General features: G+C 46.7%; 8 pseudogenes; all 8 read left to right on the forward strand.

Moving 5' to 3' along the window:
* Nucleotides 1–1,326: 1,326 nt before the first annotated feature.
* LOC134412836 (U6 spliceosomal RNA) lies at nt 1,327–1,393 on the forward strand (annotated as a pseudogene).
* Nucleotides 1,394–2,554: 1,161 nt separating this feature from the next.
* Nucleotides 2,555–2,621, forward strand: LOC134412886 (U6 spliceosomal RNA; annotated as a pseudogene).
* Nucleotides 2,622–3,758: 1,137 nt separating this feature from the next.
* On the forward strand, nt 3,759–3,825 carry LOC134412888 (U6 spliceosomal RNA; annotated as a pseudogene).
* A 1,238-nt stretch (nt 3,826–5,063) lies between these two features.
* On the forward strand, nt 5,064–5,132 carry LOC134412890 (U6 spliceosomal RNA; annotated as a pseudogene).
* A 2,858-nt stretch (nt 5,133–7,990) lies between these two features.
* Nucleotides 7,991–8,059, forward strand: LOC134412892 (U6 spliceosomal RNA; annotated as a pseudogene).
* Nucleotides 8,060–14,644: 6,585 nt separating this feature from the next.
* On the forward strand, nt 14,645–14,738 carry LOC134412849 (U6 spliceosomal RNA; annotated as a pseudogene).
* A 2,965-nt stretch (nt 14,739–17,703) lies between these two features.
* On the forward strand, nt 17,704–17,797 carry LOC134412845 (U6 spliceosomal RNA; annotated as a pseudogene).
* A 1,013-nt stretch (nt 17,798–18,810) lies between these two features.
* On the forward strand, nt 18,811–18,879 carry LOC134412880 (U6 spliceosomal RNA; annotated as a pseudogene).
* The last annotated feature ends 111 nt before the right edge of the window (nt 18,880–18,990 follow it).

Here is an 18,990-nt window from a genome sequence, read left to right on the forward strand (position 1 = left end):
TATATTTGTCCTACCTTGACATGTGCATTTGGTGAGTTTGGATTACTTAACTCATTGGGAAGTTGCCGTTACGGCCCAATTTGCGCAATACGCGTTTTTCCCCAGCACGGGTATCTGAATGTGGTTTTGGGGTAACTTATGGAGCTTTCTATATTTGCCCCACCTAGTTATGTGCATATGGTGAGTTTTGTTCACTTCCCTTATTGGGAAGGTGCCATTACGGCTCATTTTGCGCAATACGCGTTTTTGCCAGGAGCGGGTAACTGAACGTGGTTTTGGGGCAACTTTTGGAGCTTTCTATATTTGTCCCAAATTCTCATGTGCATCTGGTGAGTATGGTTCACTTACCTCATTGGGAAGTTGCCGTTACGGCCCAACTTGCGCAATACGCGTTTTTGTCAGGAACAGGTATGTGGACGTGGTTTTGGGGCAACTTTTGGAGCTTTCTATATTTGTCCTACCTTGTCATGTGCATTTGGTGAGTTTGGTTCACTTACCTCATAGGGAAGTTGCCGTTACGGCCCAATTTGCGCAATACGCGTTTTTGACCAGCACGGGTATCTGAACGTGGTTTTGGGGTTACTTTTGGTGCTTTCTATATTTGCCCCACCTAGTTATGTGCATATGGTGAGTTCGGTTCACTTAACTCATTGGGAAGGTGCCGTTACGGCCCATTTTCGCAATACACCTTTTCTGTCGGAAATGGTATCTGAACGTGCTTTGGGGGCAAGTTTTGGAGCTTTCTGTATTTGTCCCAACTTGTCATGTGCATCTGGATAGTTTGGTTCACTTACCTCATTGTGAAGCTGCCGTTATGGCCCATTTTGAGCAATGCGCGTTTTTGCCAGGAACGGGTAACTGAACGTAGTTAGGGTTAGGGTTAGGGTTAGGGTAAGGTTCCAGATTTGGTTCCGGGTTAAGTTCCGGGTAAGGTTCCGGATTTGGTTCCGGGATAGGTTCCGGATTAGGTTCCGGGTTAGGTTCCGGGTTAGGTTCCGGGTTAGGGTTAGGTTGCGGGTTAGGGTTAGGTTCTGGGTTAGGGTTAGGTTCCGTTTTAGGGTTAGGTTCCGGGTTAGGGTTACTGTTTGGTTCCGGGTTAGGGTTTGGTTCCGGGTTAGGGTTAGGTTCCGGGTTCAGGTTAGGTTCCGGTTTAGGGTTAGGTTCCGGGTTAGGATTAGGTTCCAGGTTAGGGTTAGGGTTGGGGTTAGGGTTAGGGTTAGGGTTAGGGTTAGGTTCCGGGTTAGGGTTAGTGTTAGGGTTAGGGTTAGGGTTAGGGTTAGGGTTAGGGTTAGGGTTAGGGTTTGGGTTAGGGTTAGGGTTAGGGTTGTGCTCGCTTCGGAAGCACGTATACTAAAATTGGAACGATACAGAGAACATTAGCATGGCTCCTGCGAATCTGGTGAGTTTGGTCCACTTACCTCATTGGGAAGCTGCCGTTACGGCCCAATTTGGGCAATACAATTTTTTAGGGAATGGGTATCTGAACATTGTTTCGGGGCAACTTATGGAGCTTTATATATTTGCCCCACCTTGTTATGTGCATCTGGTGAGTTTGGTTCACTTACCTCATTGGGAAGTTGCCGTTACGGCCCAATTTGCACAATACGCGTTTTTGCCAAGCACGGGTATCTGAACGTGGTTTTGGGTTAACTTTTGGAGCTTTCTATATTTGCCCCACCTAGTTATGTGCATATGGTGAGTTTTGTTCACTTCCCTTTTTGTTAAGGTGCCGTTACGGCTCATTTTAGGCAATACGCGTTTTTGCCCGGAACGGGTAACTGAACGTGGTTTTGGGGCTAACTTTTGGAGCTTTCTATATTTGTCCTACCTTGTCATGTGCATCTGGTGAGTTTGGTTCACTTACCGCATTGGGAAGGTGCCGTTACGGCCTATTTTCGCAATACACGTTTTCTGCCGGAAAGGGTAACTGAACGTGGTTTGGGGCAACTTTTGGAGCTTTCTGTATTTGTCCCAACTTGTCATGTGCATCTGGATAGTTTGGTTCACTTACCTCATTGGGAAGCTGCCGTTATGGCCCATTTTGCGCAATACGCGTTTTTGCCAGGAACGGGTAACTGAACGTAGTTAGGGTTAGGGTTAGGGTTAGGGTAAGGTTCCGGGTTAGGTCCCGGGTTAGGTTCTGGGTAAGGTTCCGGATTTGGTTCCCGGTTAGGTTCCGGTAAGGTTCCGGATTTGGTTCCGGGATAGGTTCCGGATTAGGTTCCGGGTTAGGTTCCGGGTTAGGTTCCGGGTTAGGGTTAGGTTGCGGGTTAGGGTTAGGTTCTGGGTTAGGGTTAGGTTCCGTTTTAGGGTTAGGTTCCGGGTTAGGGTTACTGTTTGGTTCCGGGTTAGGGTTAGGTTCCGGGTTAGGGTTAGGTTCCGAGTTCAGGTTAGGTTCCGGTTTAGGGTTAGGTTCCGGGTTAGGATTAGGTTCCAGGTTAGGGTTAGGGTTGGGGTTAGGGTTAGGGTTAGGGTTAGGGTTAGGTTCCGGGTTAGGGTTAGGGTTAGGGTTAGGGTTAGGGTTAGGGTTTGGGTTAGGGTTAGGGTTAGGGTTGTGCTCGCTTCGGAAGCACGTATACTAAAATTGGAACGATACAGAGAAGATTAGCATGGCCCCTGCGAATCTGGTGAGTTTGGTCCACTTACCTCATTGGGAAGCTGCCGTTACGGCCCAATTTGGGCAATACAATTTTTTAGGGAATGGGTATCTGAACATTGTTTCGGGGCAACTTATGGAGCTTTATATATTTGCCCCACCTTGTTATGTGCATCTGGTGAGTTTGGTTCACTTACCTCATTGGGAAGTTGCCGTTACGGCCCAATTTGCACAATACGCGTTTTTGCCAAGCACGGGTATCTGAACGTGGTTTTGGGTTAACTTTTGGAGCTTTCTATATTTGCCCCACCTAGTTATGTGCATATGGTGAGTTTTGTTCACTTCCCTTTTTGTTAAGGTGCCGTTACGGCTCATTTTAGGCAATACGCGTTTTTGCCCGGAACGGGTAACTGAACGTGGTTTTGGGGCTAACTTTTGGAGCTTTCTATATTTGTCCTACCTTGTCATGTGCATCTGGTGAGTTTGGTTCACTTACCGCATTGGGAAGGTGCCGTTACGGCCTATTTTCGCAATGCACGTTTTCTGCCGGAAAGGGTATCTGAACGTGGTTTGGGGCAACTTTTGGAGCTTTCTGTATTTGTCCCAACTTGTCATGTGCATCTGGATAGTTTGGTTCACTTACCTCATTGGGAAGCTGCCGTTATGGCCCATTTTGCGCAATACGCGTTTTTGCCAGGAACGGGTAACTGAACGTAGTTAGGGTTAGGGTTAGGGTTAGGGAAAGGTTCCGGGTTAGGTTCCGGGTTAGGTTCCGGGTAAGGTTCCGGATTTGGTTCCCGGTTAGGTTCCGGTAAGGTTCCGGATTTGGTTCCGGGATAGGTTCCGGATTAGGTTCCGGGTTAGGTTCCGGGTTAGGTTCCGGGTTAGGGTTAGGTTGCGGGTTAGGGTTAGGTTCTGGGTTAGGGTTAGGTTCCGTTTTAGGGTTAGGTTCCGGGTTAGGGTTACTGTTTGGTTCCGGGTTAGGGTTAGGTTCCGGGTTAGGGTTAGGTTCCGGGTTAGGGTTAGGTTCCGGGTTAGGATTAGGTTCCATGTTAGGGTTAGGGTTGGGGTTAGGGTTAGGGTTAGGGTTAGGGTTAGGTTCCGGGTTAGGGTTAGGGTTAGGGTTAGGGTTAGGGTTAGGGTTAGGGTTTGGGTTAGGGTTGTGCTCGCTTCGGAAGCACGTATACTAAAATTGGAACGATACAGAGAAGATTAGCATGGCCCCTGCGAATCTGGTGAGTTTGGTCCACTTACCTCATTGGGAAGCTGCCGTTACGGCCCAATTTGGGCAATACAATTTTTTAGGGAATGGGTATCTGAACATTGTTTCGGGGCAACTTATGGAGCTTTATATATTTGCCCCACCTTGTTATGTGCATCTGGTGAGTTTGGTTCACTTACCTCATTGGGAAGTTGCCGTTATGGCCCAATTTGCACAATACGCGTTTTTGCCCAGCACGGGTATCTGAACGTGGTTTTGGGTTAACTTTTGGAGCTTTCTATATTTGCCCCACCTAGTTATGTGCATATGGTGAGTTTTGTTCACTTCCCTTTTTGTTAAGGTGCCGTTACGGCTCATTTTAGGCAATACGCGTTTTTGCCCGGAACGGGTAACTGAACATGGTTTTGGGGCTAACTTTTGGAGCTTTCTATATTTGTCCTACCTTGTCATGTGCATCTGGTGAGTTTGGTTCACTTACCGCATTGGGAAGGTGCCGTTACGGCCTATTTTCGCAATACACGTTTTCTGCCGGAAAGGGTATCTGAACGTGGTTTGGGGCAACTTTTGGAGCTTTCTGTATTTGTCCCAACTTGTCATGTGCATCTGGATAGTTTGGTTCACTTACCTCATTGGGAAGCTGCCGTTATGGCCCATTTTGCGCAATACGCGTTTTTGCCAGGAACGGGTAACTGAACGTAGTTAGGGTTAGGGTTAGGGTTAGGGTAAGGTTCCGGGTTAGGTTCCGGGTTAGGTTCCGGGTAAGGTTCCGGATTTGTTTCCCGGTTAGGTTCCGGTAAGGTTCCGGATTTGGTTCCAAGATAGGTTCCGGATTAGGTTCCGGGTTAGGTTCCGGGTTAGGTTCCGGGTTAGGGTTAGGTTGCGGGTTAGGGTTAGGTTCTGGGTTAGGGTTAGGTTCCGTTTTAGGGTTAGGTTCCGGGTTAGGGTTACTGTTTGGTTCCGGGTTAGGGTTAGGTTCCGTGTCAGGGTTAGGTTCCGGGTTAGGGTTAGGTTCCGGGTTAGGGTTAGGTTCCAGGTTAGGGTTAGGGTTAGGGTTAGGTTCTGGGTTAGGGTTATGGTTATGTTCCGGGTTAGGGTTATGTTCCGGGTTAGGGTTACGTTCCTGGTTAGGGTTAGGTTCCTGGTTAAGGTTAGGTTCCGGGTTACGGTTAGGGTTAGGTTCCGGGTTAGGGTTAGGGTTAAGTTCCGGGTTAGGGTTAGGTTAGGGTTAGGGTTAGGGTTAGGGTTGTGCTCGCTTCGGAAGCACGTATACTAAAATTAGAACGATACAGAGAAGATTAGCATGGCCCCTGCGCATCTGGTGAGTTTGGTCCACTTACCTCATTGGGAAGCTGCCGTTACGGCCCAATTTGGGCAATACAAGTTTTTTCCGGAATGGGTATCTGAACGTTGTTTCGGGGCAACTTATGGAGCTTTCTGTATTTGTCCCAACTTGTCATGTGCATCTGGTGAGTTGGGTTCACTTACCTCATTGGGAAGCTGCCGTTACGGCCCATTTTGCGCAATAGACGTTTTTGACCGGGACGGGTATCTGAATGTTGTTTTGGGGGTAACTTTTGGAGCTTTCTATATATGTCCCACCTTGTCTTGTGCATCTGTTGAGTTTGGCTCACTTTCCTCATTGGGAAGGTGCCTTTACGGCCCATTTTGCGCAATACGCGTTTTCTGCAAAAACGGTTATTAGAACGTGGTTTTGGGCAACTTTTGGAGCTTTCTATATTTGTCCCACCTTGTCATGTGCATCTGGTAAGTTTGGTTCACTTACCTCATTGGGAAACTGCCGTTACGGCCCCTTTTGCGCAATACACGTTTTCCGCAAGAAAGGTTATTAGAACGTGGTTTTGGGGCATCTTTTGGAGCTTTCTATATTTGTCCCAACTTGTCATGTGCATTTGGTGAGTTTGGTTCACTTACCTCATAGGGAAGTTGCCGTTACGGCCCAATTTGCGCAATACTTGTTTTTGCCCAGCACGGGTATCTGAACGTGGTTTTGGGGTAACTTTTGGAGCTTTCTATATTTGCCCCACCTAGTTATGTGCATATGGTGAGTTTTGTTCACTTCCCTTATTGGGAAGGTGCCGTTACGGCTCATTTTGCGCAATACGCGTTTTTGCCCGGAACGGGTAACTGAACGTGGTTTGGGGGCAACTTTTGGAGCTTTCTATATTTGTCCTACCTTGTCATGTGCATCTGGTGAGTTTGGTTCACTTACCTCATTGGGAAGGTGCGGTTACGGCCCATTTTAGCAATACACGTTTTCTGCCGGAAAGGGTATCTGAACGTGGTTTGGGGGCAACTTTTGGAGCTTTCTGTATTTGTCCCAACTTGTCATGTGCATCTGGATAGTTTGGTTCACTTACCTAATTGGGAAGGTGTGGTTACGGCCCATTTTCGCAATACACTTTTTCTGCCGGTAAGGGTGTCTGAACGTTGTTTGGGGGTAACTTTTGGAGCTTTCTATATATGTCCCACCTTGTCTTGTGCATCTTTTGAGTTTGGTTCACTTACCTCATTGGGAAGGTGACGTTACGGCCCATTTTCGCAATACGCGTTTTCCTCAAAAACTGGTATCTGAACGTGGTTTTGGGGCAACTTTTGGAGCTTTCTATATTTGCCCAACTTGTCATGTGCATCTGGATAATTTGGTTACCTTACCTCATTGGGAAGCTGCCGTTACGGCCCATTTTGCACAATACGCGTTTTTGCCAGGAATGTGTCACTGAACGTGGTTTTGGGGCAACTTTTGGAGCTTTCTATATTTCTCCTACCTTGTCATGTGCACCTGGTGAGTTTGGTTCACTTACCTCATTGGTAAGCTGCCATTACGGCCCATTTTGCGCAATACGCGTTTTTGCCAGGAACGGGTAACTGAACGTGGTTTTGGGGCAACTTTTGGAGCTTTCTATATTTCTCCTACCTTGTCATGTGCATCTGGTGAGTTTGGTTCACTTACCTCATTGGGAAGCTTCTTTTACGGCCCATTTTGCGCAAGACGTGTTTTCCGCAAAAACGGTTTTGGAACGTGGTTTTGGGGCAACTTTTGGAGCTTTCTATATTTGTCCCACCATGTCATGTGAATCTGGTAAGTTTGGTTCACTTACCTCATTGGGAAGCTGCCGTTATGGCTCATTTTGCGCAATACGCGTTTTTGCCAGGAACGGGTAACTGAACGTAGTTAGGGTTAGGGTTAGTGTTAGGGTTAGGTTCCGGGTTAGGTTCCGGGTTAGGGTTAGGTTCCGGGTTAGGTTCCGGGTTAGGTTCCGGGTAAAGTTCCGGATTAGGTTCCGGGATAGGTTCCGGATTAGGTTCCGGGTTAGGTTCCGGGTTAGGTTCCGGGTTAGGGTTAGGTTCCGGGTTAGGGTTAGGTTCCGGATTACGGTTAGGTTCTGTTTTAGGGTTAGGTTCCGGGTTAGGGTTACTATTTGGTTCCGGGTTAGGGTTAGGTTCCGGGTTAGGGTTATGGTTAGGTTCCGTGTTAGGGTTAGGGTTAGGTTCCGGGTTAGGGTTAGGGTTAGGTTCCGGGTTAGGTTTAGGTTCCTGGTTAGGGTTAGGTTCCGGGTTAGGGTTAGGTTCCGGGTTACTTTCCTGGTTAGGGTTAGGTTCCGGGTTAGGGCTAGGTTCCGGGTTAAGGTTATGGTTAGGTTCCGGTTTAGGTTCCGGGTTAGGTTCCGGGTTAGGGTCAGGGTTAGGTTCCGGGTTAGGGTTAGGTTCCGGGTTAGGGTTAGGTTCCGGGTTAGGGTTAGGTTCCGGGTTAGGGTTAGGTTCTGGGTTAGGGTTAGATTCCGGGTTAGGTTCCGGGTTAGGTACTGGGTTAGGTTCCAGGTTAGTGTTAGGTTCCGGGTTATGTTTCGGGTTAGGTTCCGGGTTAGGATTATGTTCCGGGTTAGGGTTAGGTTCCGGGTTATGGTTAGGTTCCGGGTTAGGGTTAGGTTCCGTGTTAGGGTTAGGGTTAGGGTTAGGTTCCGGGTTAGGTTCTGGGTTAGGTTCTGGGTTAGGTTCCGGGTTAGTTTCCGGGTTAGGGTTAGGTTCCGGGTTAGGGTTAGGGTTAGGGTTAGGGAAGGGTTAGGGTTTGCATTAGGGTTAGGGTTAGGGTTAGGGTTAGGGTTAGGGTTAGGGTTAGGGTTAGGGTTAGGATTAGTTTTAGGGTTAGGGTTGTGCTCGCTTCGGAAGCACGTATACTAAAATTGGAACGATACAGAGAAGATTAGCATGGCCGCTGCACATCTGGTGAGTTTGGTCCACTTACCTCATTGCGAAGCTGCCGTTACGGCCCGTTTTTCGCAATAAACGTTTTTTCCGGAATGGGTATCTGAACGTCGTTTCGGGGCAACTTATGGAGCTTTATATATTTGCCCCACCTTGTAATGTGCATCTGGTGAGTTTGGTTCACTTACCTCATTGGGAAGTTGCCGTTACGGCCCAATTTGCGCAGTACGCGTTTTTGCCCAGAACGGGTATCTGAACGTGGTTTCGGGGAAACTTTTGGAGCTTTCTATATTTGCCCCACCTAGTTATGTGCATATGGTGAGTTTGGTTCACTTCTCTTATTGGGAAGGTGCCGTTAAGGCCCAATTGCGCAATACGCGTTTTTGCCAGGAACGGGTATCTGAACGTGGTTTTAATCCAACTTTTGGAGCTTTCTATATTTGTCCCACCTTGTCATGTGCATCTGGTGAGTTTGGTTCACTTTCCTAATTGGGAAGTTTCTTTTACGGACCAATTTGCCCAATATGCGTTTTTGCCCAGAACGGGTATCTGAACGTGGTTTTGGGGGATCTTTTGGAGCTGTCTATATTTGTCCCAACTTGTCATGTGCATCTGGATAGTTTCGTTCACTTACCTCATTGGGAAGCTGCCGTTACGGCCCGTTTTGCACAATACGAGTTTTTGCCGGAATGGATGTCTGAACATCGTTTCTGGGCAACTTATGGAGCTTTCTATATTTGCACCACCTTGTCATGTGTATCTGGTGAGTTTGGTTCACTTACCTCATTGGGAAGTTGCCGTTACGGCCCAATTTGCACAATACGAGTTTTTGCCCAGAACGCGTATCTGAACGTGGTTATGGGGCAACTTTTGGAGCTTTCTATATTTGTCCTACCTTGTCATGTGCATTTGGTGAGTTTGGATTACTTAACTCATTGGGAAGTTGCCGTTACGGCCCAATTTGCGCAATACGCGTTTTTGCCCAGCACGGGTATCTGAACTTGGTTTTGGGTTAACTTTTGGAGCTTTCTATATTTGCCCCACCTAGTTATGTGCATATGGTGAGTTTTGTTCACTTCCCTTATTGGGAAGGTGCCGTTACGGCTCATTTTGCGCAATACGCGTTTTTGATAGGAACGGGTAACTGAACATGGTTTTGGGGCAACTTTTGGAGCTTTCTATATTTGTCCTACCTTGTCATGTGCATTTGGTGAGTTTGGTTCACTTACCTCATTGGGAAGTTGCCGTTACGGCCCAATTTGCGCAATACGCATTTTTGCCCAGCACAGGTATCTGAACGTGGTTTTGGGGTAACTTTTGTTGCTTTCTATATTTGCCCCACCTAGTTATGTGCATCTATTGAGTTTGGATCACTTACCTCATTGGGAAGCTGCCGTTACGGCCCATTTTGCGCAATACGCGTTTTTGACCGGAACGGGTATCTGAACGTGGTTTTGGGGTAACTTTTGGAGCTTTCTATATATGTCCCACCTTATCTCGTGCATCTATTGAGTTTGGTTCACTTACCTCATTGGGAAGCTGCCGTTAAGCCCCATTTTGCACAATACGCGTTTTTGCCCAGAACGGGTATCTGAACGTGGTTTTGGGGGATCTTTTGGAGCTGTCTATATTTGTCCCAACTTGTCATGTGCATCTGGATAGTTTCGTTCACTTACCTCATTGGGAAGCTGCCGTTACGGCACGTTTTGCACAATACGAGTTTTTGCCGGAATGGATGTCTGAACATCGTTTCTGGGCAACTTATGGAGCTTTCTATATTTGCACCACCTTGTCATGTGTATCTGGTGAGTTTGGCTCACTTACCTCATTGGGAAGGTGTCGTTACGGCCCAATTTGCACAATACGAGTTTTTGCCCAGAACGCGTATCTGAACGTGGTTATGGGGCAACTTTTGGAGCTTTCTATATTTGTCCTACCTTGTCATGTGCATTTGGTGAGTTTGGATTACTTAACTCATTGGGAAGTTGCCGTTACGGCCCAATTTGCGCAATACGCGCTTTTGCCCAGCACGGGTATCTGAACTTGGTTTTGGGGTAACTTTTGGAGCTTTCTATTTTTGCCCCACCTAGTTATGTGCATATGGTGAGTTTTGTTCACTTCCCTTATTGGGAAGGTGCCGTTACGGCTCATTTTGCGCAATACGCGTTTTTGATAGGAACGGGTAACTGAACATGGTTTTGGGGCAACTTTTGGAGCTTTCTATATTTGTCCTACCTTGTCATGTGCATCTGGTGAGTTTGGTTCACTTAACTCTTTGGGAAGCCGCCGTTACGGCTCATTTTGCGCAATGCACTTTTTTGACCGGAAAGGGTATCTGAACGTTTTTTGGGGGCAACTTTTGGAGCTTTCTATATTTGTCCCACATTGTCATGTGCATCTGGTGAGTTTGGTTCACTTTCCTCATTGGGAAGTTACCGTTACGGCCCAATTTGCGCAATACGCGTTTTTGCCCAGAACGGGTGTCTGAACGTGGTTTGGGGGCAACTTTTGGAGCTTTCTATATTTGTCCTACGTTGTCATGTGCATTTGGTGAGTTTGGTTCACTTACCTCATTGGGAAGTTGCCGTTACGGCCCAATTTGCGCAATACGCATTTTTGCCCAGCACAGGTATCTGAACGTGGTTTTAGGGTAACTTTTGTTGCTTTCTATATTTGCCCCACCTAGTTATGTGCATCTATTGAGTTTGGATCACTTACCTCATTGGGAAGCTGCCGTTACGGCCCATTTTGCGCAATACGCGTTTTTGACCGGAACGGGTATCTGAACGTGGTTTTGGGGTAACTTTTGGAGCTTTCTATATATGTCCCACCTTATCTCGTGCATCTATTGAGTTTGGTACACTTACCTCATTGGGAAGCTGCCGTTAAGCCCCATTTTGCACAATACGCGTTTTTGCCAGGAACGGGTAACTAAACGTGGTTTTGCGTAATACGCGTTTTCCGCAAAAAAGGGTATTAGAACGTGGTTTTGGTGCAACTTTTGGAGGTTTCTATATTTGTCCCAAATCGTCATGTGCATCTGGTGTGTTTGGTTCACTTACCTCATTGGGAAGTTGCCGTTACGGCCCAATTTGCGCAGTACGCGTTTTTGCCAGAGAAGGGTATCTGAACGTCATTTTGGGGCAACTTTTGGAGCTTTCTATATTTGTCCCACCTTGTCATGTGCATCTGGTGAGTTTGGTTCACTTTCCTCATTGGAAGCTGCTTTTACGGCCCATTTTGCGCAATATGCGTTTTTGCCCTGAACGGGTATCTGAACGTGGTTTTGGGGGAACTTTTGAAGCTGTCTATATTTGTACTAACTTGTCATGTGCATCTGGATAGTTTGGTTCACTTACCTCAATGGGAAGCTGCTGTTACGTCCCGTTTTGCGCAATACGAGTTTTTGCCGGAATGGGTGTCTGAACGTCGTTTCGGGGCAATTTATGGAGCTTTCTATATTTGCCCCACCTTGTCATGTGCATCTGGTGAGTTTGCTTCACTTACCTCATTAGGAAGTTGCCGTTACGGCCCAATTTGCGCAGTACGCGTTTTTGCCCAGAACGGGTATCTGAACGTGGTTTGGGGGCAACTTTTGGAGCTTTCTATATTTGTCCTACCTTGTCATGTGCATTTGGAGAGTTTGGTTCACTTACCTCATTGGGAAGTTGCCGTTACGGCCCAATTTGCGCAATACGCTTTTTTGCCCTGGACGGGTATCTGAACGTGGTTTTGGGGTAACTTTTGGTGCATTCTATGTTTGCCCCACCTAGTTATGAGCATATGGTGGATTTTGTTCACTTACCTCATTGGGAAGCTGCCGTTACAGCCCGTTTTGCGCAATACAAGTTTTTGCCGGAATGGGTGTCTGAACATCGTGTCTGGGCAACTTATGTAGCTTTCTTTATTTGCCCCACCTTGTCATGTGCATCTGGTGCTTTTGGTTCACTTACCTCATTGGGAAGCTGCTTTTACGGCCCAATTTGCGCAATATGCGTTTTTGCCCTGAACGTGTATCTGAACGTGGTTTTGGGGCAACATTTGGAGCTTTTTATATTTGTCCTACCTTGTCATGTGCATTTGGTTTGTTTGGTTCACTTACCTCATTGGGAAGTTGCCGTTATGGCCCAATTGGCGCAATACGCGTTTTTGCCCATCACAGGTATCTCAACGTGGTTTTGGGGTAACTTTTGGAGCTTTCTATATTTCTCCTACCTTGTCATGTGCATCTGGTGAGTTTGGTTCACTTACCTCATTGGGAAGCTGTCGTTAAGGCCCATTTTGCGCAATACGCGTTTTCCGCAAAAAAGGGTATTAGAACGTGGTTTTGGGGCAACTTTGGAGCTTTCTATATTTGTCCCAAATTGTCATGTGCATCTGGTGCGTTTGGTTCACTTACCTCATTGGGAAGGTGCCGTTACGGCCCAATTTGCGCAATATGCGTTTTTAACAGGAAAGGGTATCTTAACGTGGTTTTGGGGCAACTTTTGGAGCTTTCTATATTTCTCCCACCTTGTCATGTGCATCTGGTGAGTTTGGTTCACTTACCTCATTGGGAAGATGCTGTTACGGCCCAATTTGAGCAATACACATTTTTAACCAGAACGGGTGTCTGAACGTGGTTTGGGGGCAACTTTTGGAGCTTTCTATATTTGTCCTACCTTGTCATGTGCATTTGGTGAGTTTGGTTCACTTACCTCATTGGGAAGTTGCCGTTACTGCCCAATTTGCTCAATACGCGTTTTTGCCCAACACGGGTATCTGAACGTGGTTTTGGGGTAACTTTTGGAGCTTTCTATGTTTGCCCCACCTAGTTATGTGCATATGGTGAGTTTTGTTCACTTCCCTTATTGGGAAGGCGCCGTTACGGCTCATTTTGCGCAATACGCGTTTTTGCCAGGAACGGGTAACTGAACGTGGTTCTGGGGCAACTTTTGGAGCTCTCTATATTTGTCCTACCTTGTCATGTGCATCTGGTGAGTTTGGTTCACTTACCTCATTGGGAAGGTGCCATTACGGCCCATTTTCGCAATACACGTTTTCTGGCGGAAATGGTATCTGAGCGTGGTATGGGGGCAACTTTGGAAGCTTTCAGTAATTGTCCCAACTTGTCATATGCATCTGGTGAGTTTGGTTCACTTACCTCATTGGGAAGCTCCCGTTACGGCCCATTTTGTGCAATACACGTTTTTGACAGGAATGGGAATCTGAACGTTGTTTTGGGGTAACTCTTGGAGCTTTCTATAAATGTCCCACCTTGTCTTGTGCATCTATTGAGTTTGGTTCACTTACCTCATTGGGAAGCTGCCGTTAAGGCCCATTTTGCGCAATACGCGTTTTTGCCAGGAACGGGTAACTGTACGTGGTTTGGGGGCAACTTTTGGAGCTTTCTATATTTCTCCTACCTTGTCATGTGCATCTGGTTAGTTTGGTTCACTTACCTCATTGGGAAGCTGTCGTTACGGCCCATTTTGCGTAATACGCGTTTTCCGCAAAAAAGGGTATTTGAACGTGGTTTTGGGGCAACTTTTGGAGCTTTCTATATTTTTCCCAAATTGTCATGTGCATCTGGTGCGTTTGGTTCACTTACCTCATTGGGAAGGTGCCGTTATGGCCCAATTTGCGCAATATGCGTTTTTGCCAGGAAAGGGTATCTGAACGTCGTTTTGGGGCAACTTTTGGAGCTTTCTATATTTGTCCCACCTTGTCATGTGCATCTGGTGAGTTTGGTTCACTTTCCTCATTGGGAAGCTGCTTTTACGGCCCAATTTGCGCAATATGCGTTTTTGCCCTGAACGGGTATCTGAACTTGGTTTTGGGGGAACTTTTGGAGCTGTCTATATTTTTCCCAACTTGTCATGTGCATCTGGATAGTTTGGTTCGCTTACCTTATTGGGAAGTGCCGTTACGGCCCGTTTTGCGCAATACGAGTTTTTGCCGGAATGGGTGTCTGAACGTCGTTTCTCGGCAACTTATGGAGCTTTCTATATTTGCCCCACCTTGTCATGTGCATCTGGTGCGTTTTGTTCACTTACCTAATTGGGAAGATGCCGTTACGGACCAATTTGCGCAATACGCGTTTTTGCCCAGAACGGGTATCTGAACATGGTTTTGGGGTAACTTTTGGAGCTTTCTATGTTTGTCCCAACTTGTCATGTGCATCTGGATAGTTTGGTTCACTTACCTCATTGGGAAGCTGCCGTTATGGCCCATTTTGCGCAATACGCGTTTTTGCCAGGAACGGGTAAATGAACGTAGTTAGGGTTAGGGTTAGGATTAGGTTCCGGGTTAGGTTCCGGGTTAGGGTTAGGTTCCGGGTTAGGTTCCGGGTTAGGTTCCGGTTTAGGTTTAGGTTCCGGGTTAGGTTTAGGTTCCGGGTTAGGGTTAGGTTCCGGGTTATTGTTAGGGTTAGGGTTAGGGTTAGGGTAAGGGTTAGGGTTAGTGTTAGTGTTAGGGTTAGGGTTAGGGTTAGGGTTAGGGTTAGGGTTAAGGTAAGGGTTAGGGTTAGGGTTAGGGTTAGGTTTAGGGTTAGGGTTAGGGTTAGGGTTAGGGTTAGGGTTAGGGTTAGGGTTAGGGTTAGGGTTAGGGTTAGGGTTAGGGTAGTGCTCGCTTTGGCAGCACATATACTAAAATTGGAACGATACAGAGAAGATTAGCATGGCCCCTGCGCATCTGTTTTGCACAATACGAGTTTTTCTCAGAATGGGTATCTGAACGTCGTTTCGGGGCAACTTATGGAGCTTTATATATTTGCCCCACCTTGTAATGTGCATCTCGTGAGTTTGGTTCACTTACCTCATTGGGAAGTTGCCATGACGGCCCAATTTGCGCAACATGAGTTTTTGCCCAGAACGGGTATCTGAATGTGGTTTTTTGGCAACTTCTGGAGCTTTCTATATTTATCCTACCTTGTCATGTGCATTTGGTTAGTTTGGTTCACTTACCTCATTGGGAAGTTGCCGTTACGGCCCAATTGGCGAAATACGCGTTTTTGCCCATCACAGGTATCTCAACGTAGTTTTGGGGTAACTTTTGGAGCTTTCTATATTTGCCCCACCTAGTAATGGGAATATGGTTAGTTTGGTTCACTTCCCTTATTGGGAAGGTGCCGTTACGGCCCATTTTCGCAATAGACGTTTTCTGCCGGAAAGGGGATCTGAACGTGGTTTGGGGGCTACTTTTTGAGCTTTCTGTACTTGTCCCAACTTGTCTTGTGCATCTGGTGAGTTTGGTTCACTTACCTTATTGGGAAGCTGCCGTTACGGCCCATTTTACGCAATACACGTTTTTGACCGGAACGGGTATCTGAACGTTGTTTTGGGGTAACTTTTGGAGCTTTCTATATATGTCCCACCTTGTCTTGTGCATCTATTGAGTTTGGTTCACTTACCTCATTGGGAAGCTGCCGTTAGGGCCCATTTTGCGCAATAAGCGTTTTTGCCAGGAACGGGGTAACTGAACGTGTTTTGGGGGCAACTTTTGGAGCTTTCTATATTTCTCCTACCTTGTCATGTGCATCTGGTGAGTTTGGTTCACTTACCTCATTCGGAAGCTGTCGTTAAGGCCCATTTTGCGCAATACGCGTTTTCCGCAAAAAAGGGTGTTAGAACGTGGTTTTGGGGCAACTTTTGGAGCTTTCTATATTTGTCCCAAATTGTCATGTGCATCTGGTGCGTTTGGTACACTTACCTCATTGGGAAGGTGCCGTTACGGCCCAATTTGCGCAATATGCGTTTTTACCAGGAAAGGGTATCTGAACGTGGTTTTGGGGCAACTTTTGGAGCTTTCTATATTTGTCCCACCTTGTCATGTGCATCTGGTTAGTTTGGTTCACTTACCTCATTGGGAAGCTGTCGTTACGGCCCATTTTGCGTAATACGAATTTTCCGCAAAAAAGGGTATTTGAACGTGGTTTGGGGGCAACTTTTGGAGCTTTCTATATTTTTCCCAAATTGTCATGTGCATCTGGTGCGTTTGGTTCACTTACCTCATTGGGAAGGTGCCGTTACGGCCCAATTTGCGCAATATGCGTTTTTGCCAGGAAAGGGTATCTGAACGTTGTTTGGGGGCAACTTTTGGAGCTTTCTATATTTGTCCCACCTTGTCATGTGCATCTGGTGAGTTTGGTTCACTTTCCTCATTGGGAAGCTGCTTTTACGACCCAATTCGCGCAATATGCGTTTTTGCCCTGAACGGGTATCTGAACGTGGTTTTGGGGCAACTTTTGCAGCTTTCTATATTTCTCCTACCTTGTCATGTGCATCTGGTGAGTTTGGTTGACTTTCCTCATTGGGAAGCTGCTTTTACGGCCCGATTTGCGAAGTACGATTTTTTGCCGAGAATGGGTATCTGAACGTGGTTTTGGGGTAACTTTAGGAGCTGTCTATATTTGCCCCACCTTGTCATGTCCATCTGGTGAGTTTTGTTCACTTACCTAATTGGGAAGATGCCGTTACAGCTCATTTTGCGCAATACGCGTTTTTGATAGGAACGGGTAACTGAACATGGTTTTGGGGCAACTTTTGCAGCTTTCTATATTTCTCCTACCTTGTCATGTGCATCTGGTGAGTTTGGTTGACTTTCCTCATTGGGAAGCTGCTTTTACGGCCCGATTTGCGAAGTACGATTTTTTGCCCAGAACGGGTATCTGAACGTGGTTTTGGGGTAACTTTAGGAGCTGTCTATATTTGCCCCACCTTGTCATGTGCATCTGGTGAGTTTTGTTCACTTACCTAATTGGGAAGATGCCGTTACGGCCCAATTTGCGCAATACGCGTTTTTGCCCAGAACGGGTATCTGAACATGGTTTTGGTGTAACTTTTGGAACTTTCTATATATGTCCCACCTTGTCTTGTTCATCTAGTGAGTTTGGTTCACTTACCACATTGGGAAGGTGCCGTTACGGCCGATTTTCGCAATACGTGTTTTCCGCAAAAAAGGGTATTAGAACGTTGTTTTGGGGCAACTTTTGGAGCTTTCTATGTTTGTCCCAACTTGTCATGTTCATCTGGATAGTTTGGTTCACTTACCTCATTGGGAAGCTGCCTTTATGGCCCATTTTGCGCAATATGCGTTTTTGCCAGGAACGGGTAAATGAACGTAGTTAGGGTTAGGGTTAGGGTTAGGGTTAGGTTCCGGGTTAGGGTTATGTTCTGGGTTAGGTTCCGGGTTAGGTTCTGGGTTAGGTTCCGGGTTAGGTTTAGGTTCCGGGTTAGGTTTAGGTTCCGGGTTAGGGTTAGGTTCCGGGTTAGGGCTAGGGTTAGGTTCCGGGTTATTGTTAGGGTTAGGGTTAGGGTTAGGGTTAGGGTTAGGGTTAGGGTTAGGGTTAGGGTTAGGGTAAGGGTTAGGGTTAGGGTTAGGGTTAAGGTAGGGTTAGGGTTAGGGTTAGGGTTAAGGTTAGGGTTAGGGTTAGGGTTAGGGTTAGGGTTAGGGTTAGGGTTAGGGTTAGGGTTAGGGTTAGGGTTAGGGTTAGGGTTAGGGTTAGGGTTAGGGTTAGGGTTAGGGTTAGGGTTAGGGTTAAGGTAAGGGTTAGGGTTAGGGTTAGGGTTAGGGTTAAGGTAGGGTTAGGGTTAGGGTTAGGGTTAAGGTTAGGGTTAGGGTTAGGGTTAGGGTTAGGGTTAGGGTTAGGGTTAGGGTTAGGGTTAGGGTTAGGGTTAGGGTAGTGCTCGCTTTGGCAGCACATATAATAAAATTGGAACGATACAGAGAAGATTAGCATGGCCCCTGCGCATCTGTTTTGCACAATACGAGTTTTTCTTGGAATGGGTATCTGAACGTCGTTTCGGAGCAACTTATGGAGCTTTATATATTTGCCCCACCTTGTAATGTGCATCTCGTGAGTTTGGTTCACTTACCTCATTGGGAAGTTGCCATGACGGCCCAATTTGCGCAACATGAGTTTTTGCCCAGAACGGGTATCTGAATGTGGTTTTGGGGCAACTTCTGGAGCTTTCTATATTTATCCTACCTTGTCATGTGCATCTGGTAATTTGGTACACTTACCTCATTGGGAAGTTGCCGTTACGGCCCAATTTTGCGCAATATGCGTTTTTGCCCAGAAGGGGTATCTGAACGTAGTTTCGGGGTAACTTTTGGAGGTTTCTATATTTGCCCCACCTAGTTATGTGCATATGGTGAGTTTGGTTCACTTCCCTTATTGGGAAGCTGCCGTTACGGCCCATTATGCGCAATACGCGTTTTTGCAAGGAACGGGTAACTGAACGTGGTTTTGGAGCAACTTTCAGAGCTTTCTATATTTCTCCTACCTTGTCATGTGCATCTGGATAGTTTGGTTCACTTCCCCTATTGGGAAGCTGCCGTTACGGCATATTTTGCGCAATATGCATTTTTGCCGGAGTGGGTATCTGAACGTCGTTTCGGGGCAACTTATGGAGCTTTCTATATTTACCTAACCCTAACATGGTTAGGTTCCGGGTTAGGGTTAGGTTCCGGATTAGGGTTAGGTTCCGGTTTAGGGTTAGGTTCCGGGTTAGGGTTAGGTTCCGGGTAAGGGTTTGGTTCCGGTTTAGGGTTAGGGTTAGGGTTAGGGTTAGGGTTAGGGGTTAGGGTTAGGGTTAGGGTTAGGGTTAGGGTTAGGGTTAGGGTTAGGGTTAAGGTTAGGGTTAAGGTTAAGGTAAGGGTTAGGGTTAGGGTTAGGGTTAGGGTTAGGGTTAGGGTTAGGGTTAGGGTTAGGGTTAGGGTTAGGGTTAGAGATGGGGTTAGGGTTAGGGTTAGGGTTAGGGTTAGGGTTAGGGTTAGGGTTAGGGTTGTGCTCGCTTCGGCAGCACATATACTAAAATTGGAATGATACAGAGAAGATTAGCATGGTCCCTGCACATCTCGTGAGTTTTGTTCACTTACCTCATTGGGAAGTTGCCATTACGGCCCAATTTGTGCAATACGAGTTTTTGCCCAGAATGGGTATCTGAACGTGGTTTTGCTGCGACTT

Source organism: Elgaria multicarinata, chromosome 22 (assembly GCF_023053635.1).
Source record: "Elgaria multicarinata webbii isolate HBS135686 ecotype San Diego chromosome 22, rElgMul1.1.pri, whole genome shotgun sequence".
Classification (NCBI taxonomy): Eukaryota; Metazoa; Chordata; class Lepidosauria; order Squamata; family Anguidae; genus Elgaria; species Elgaria multicarinata.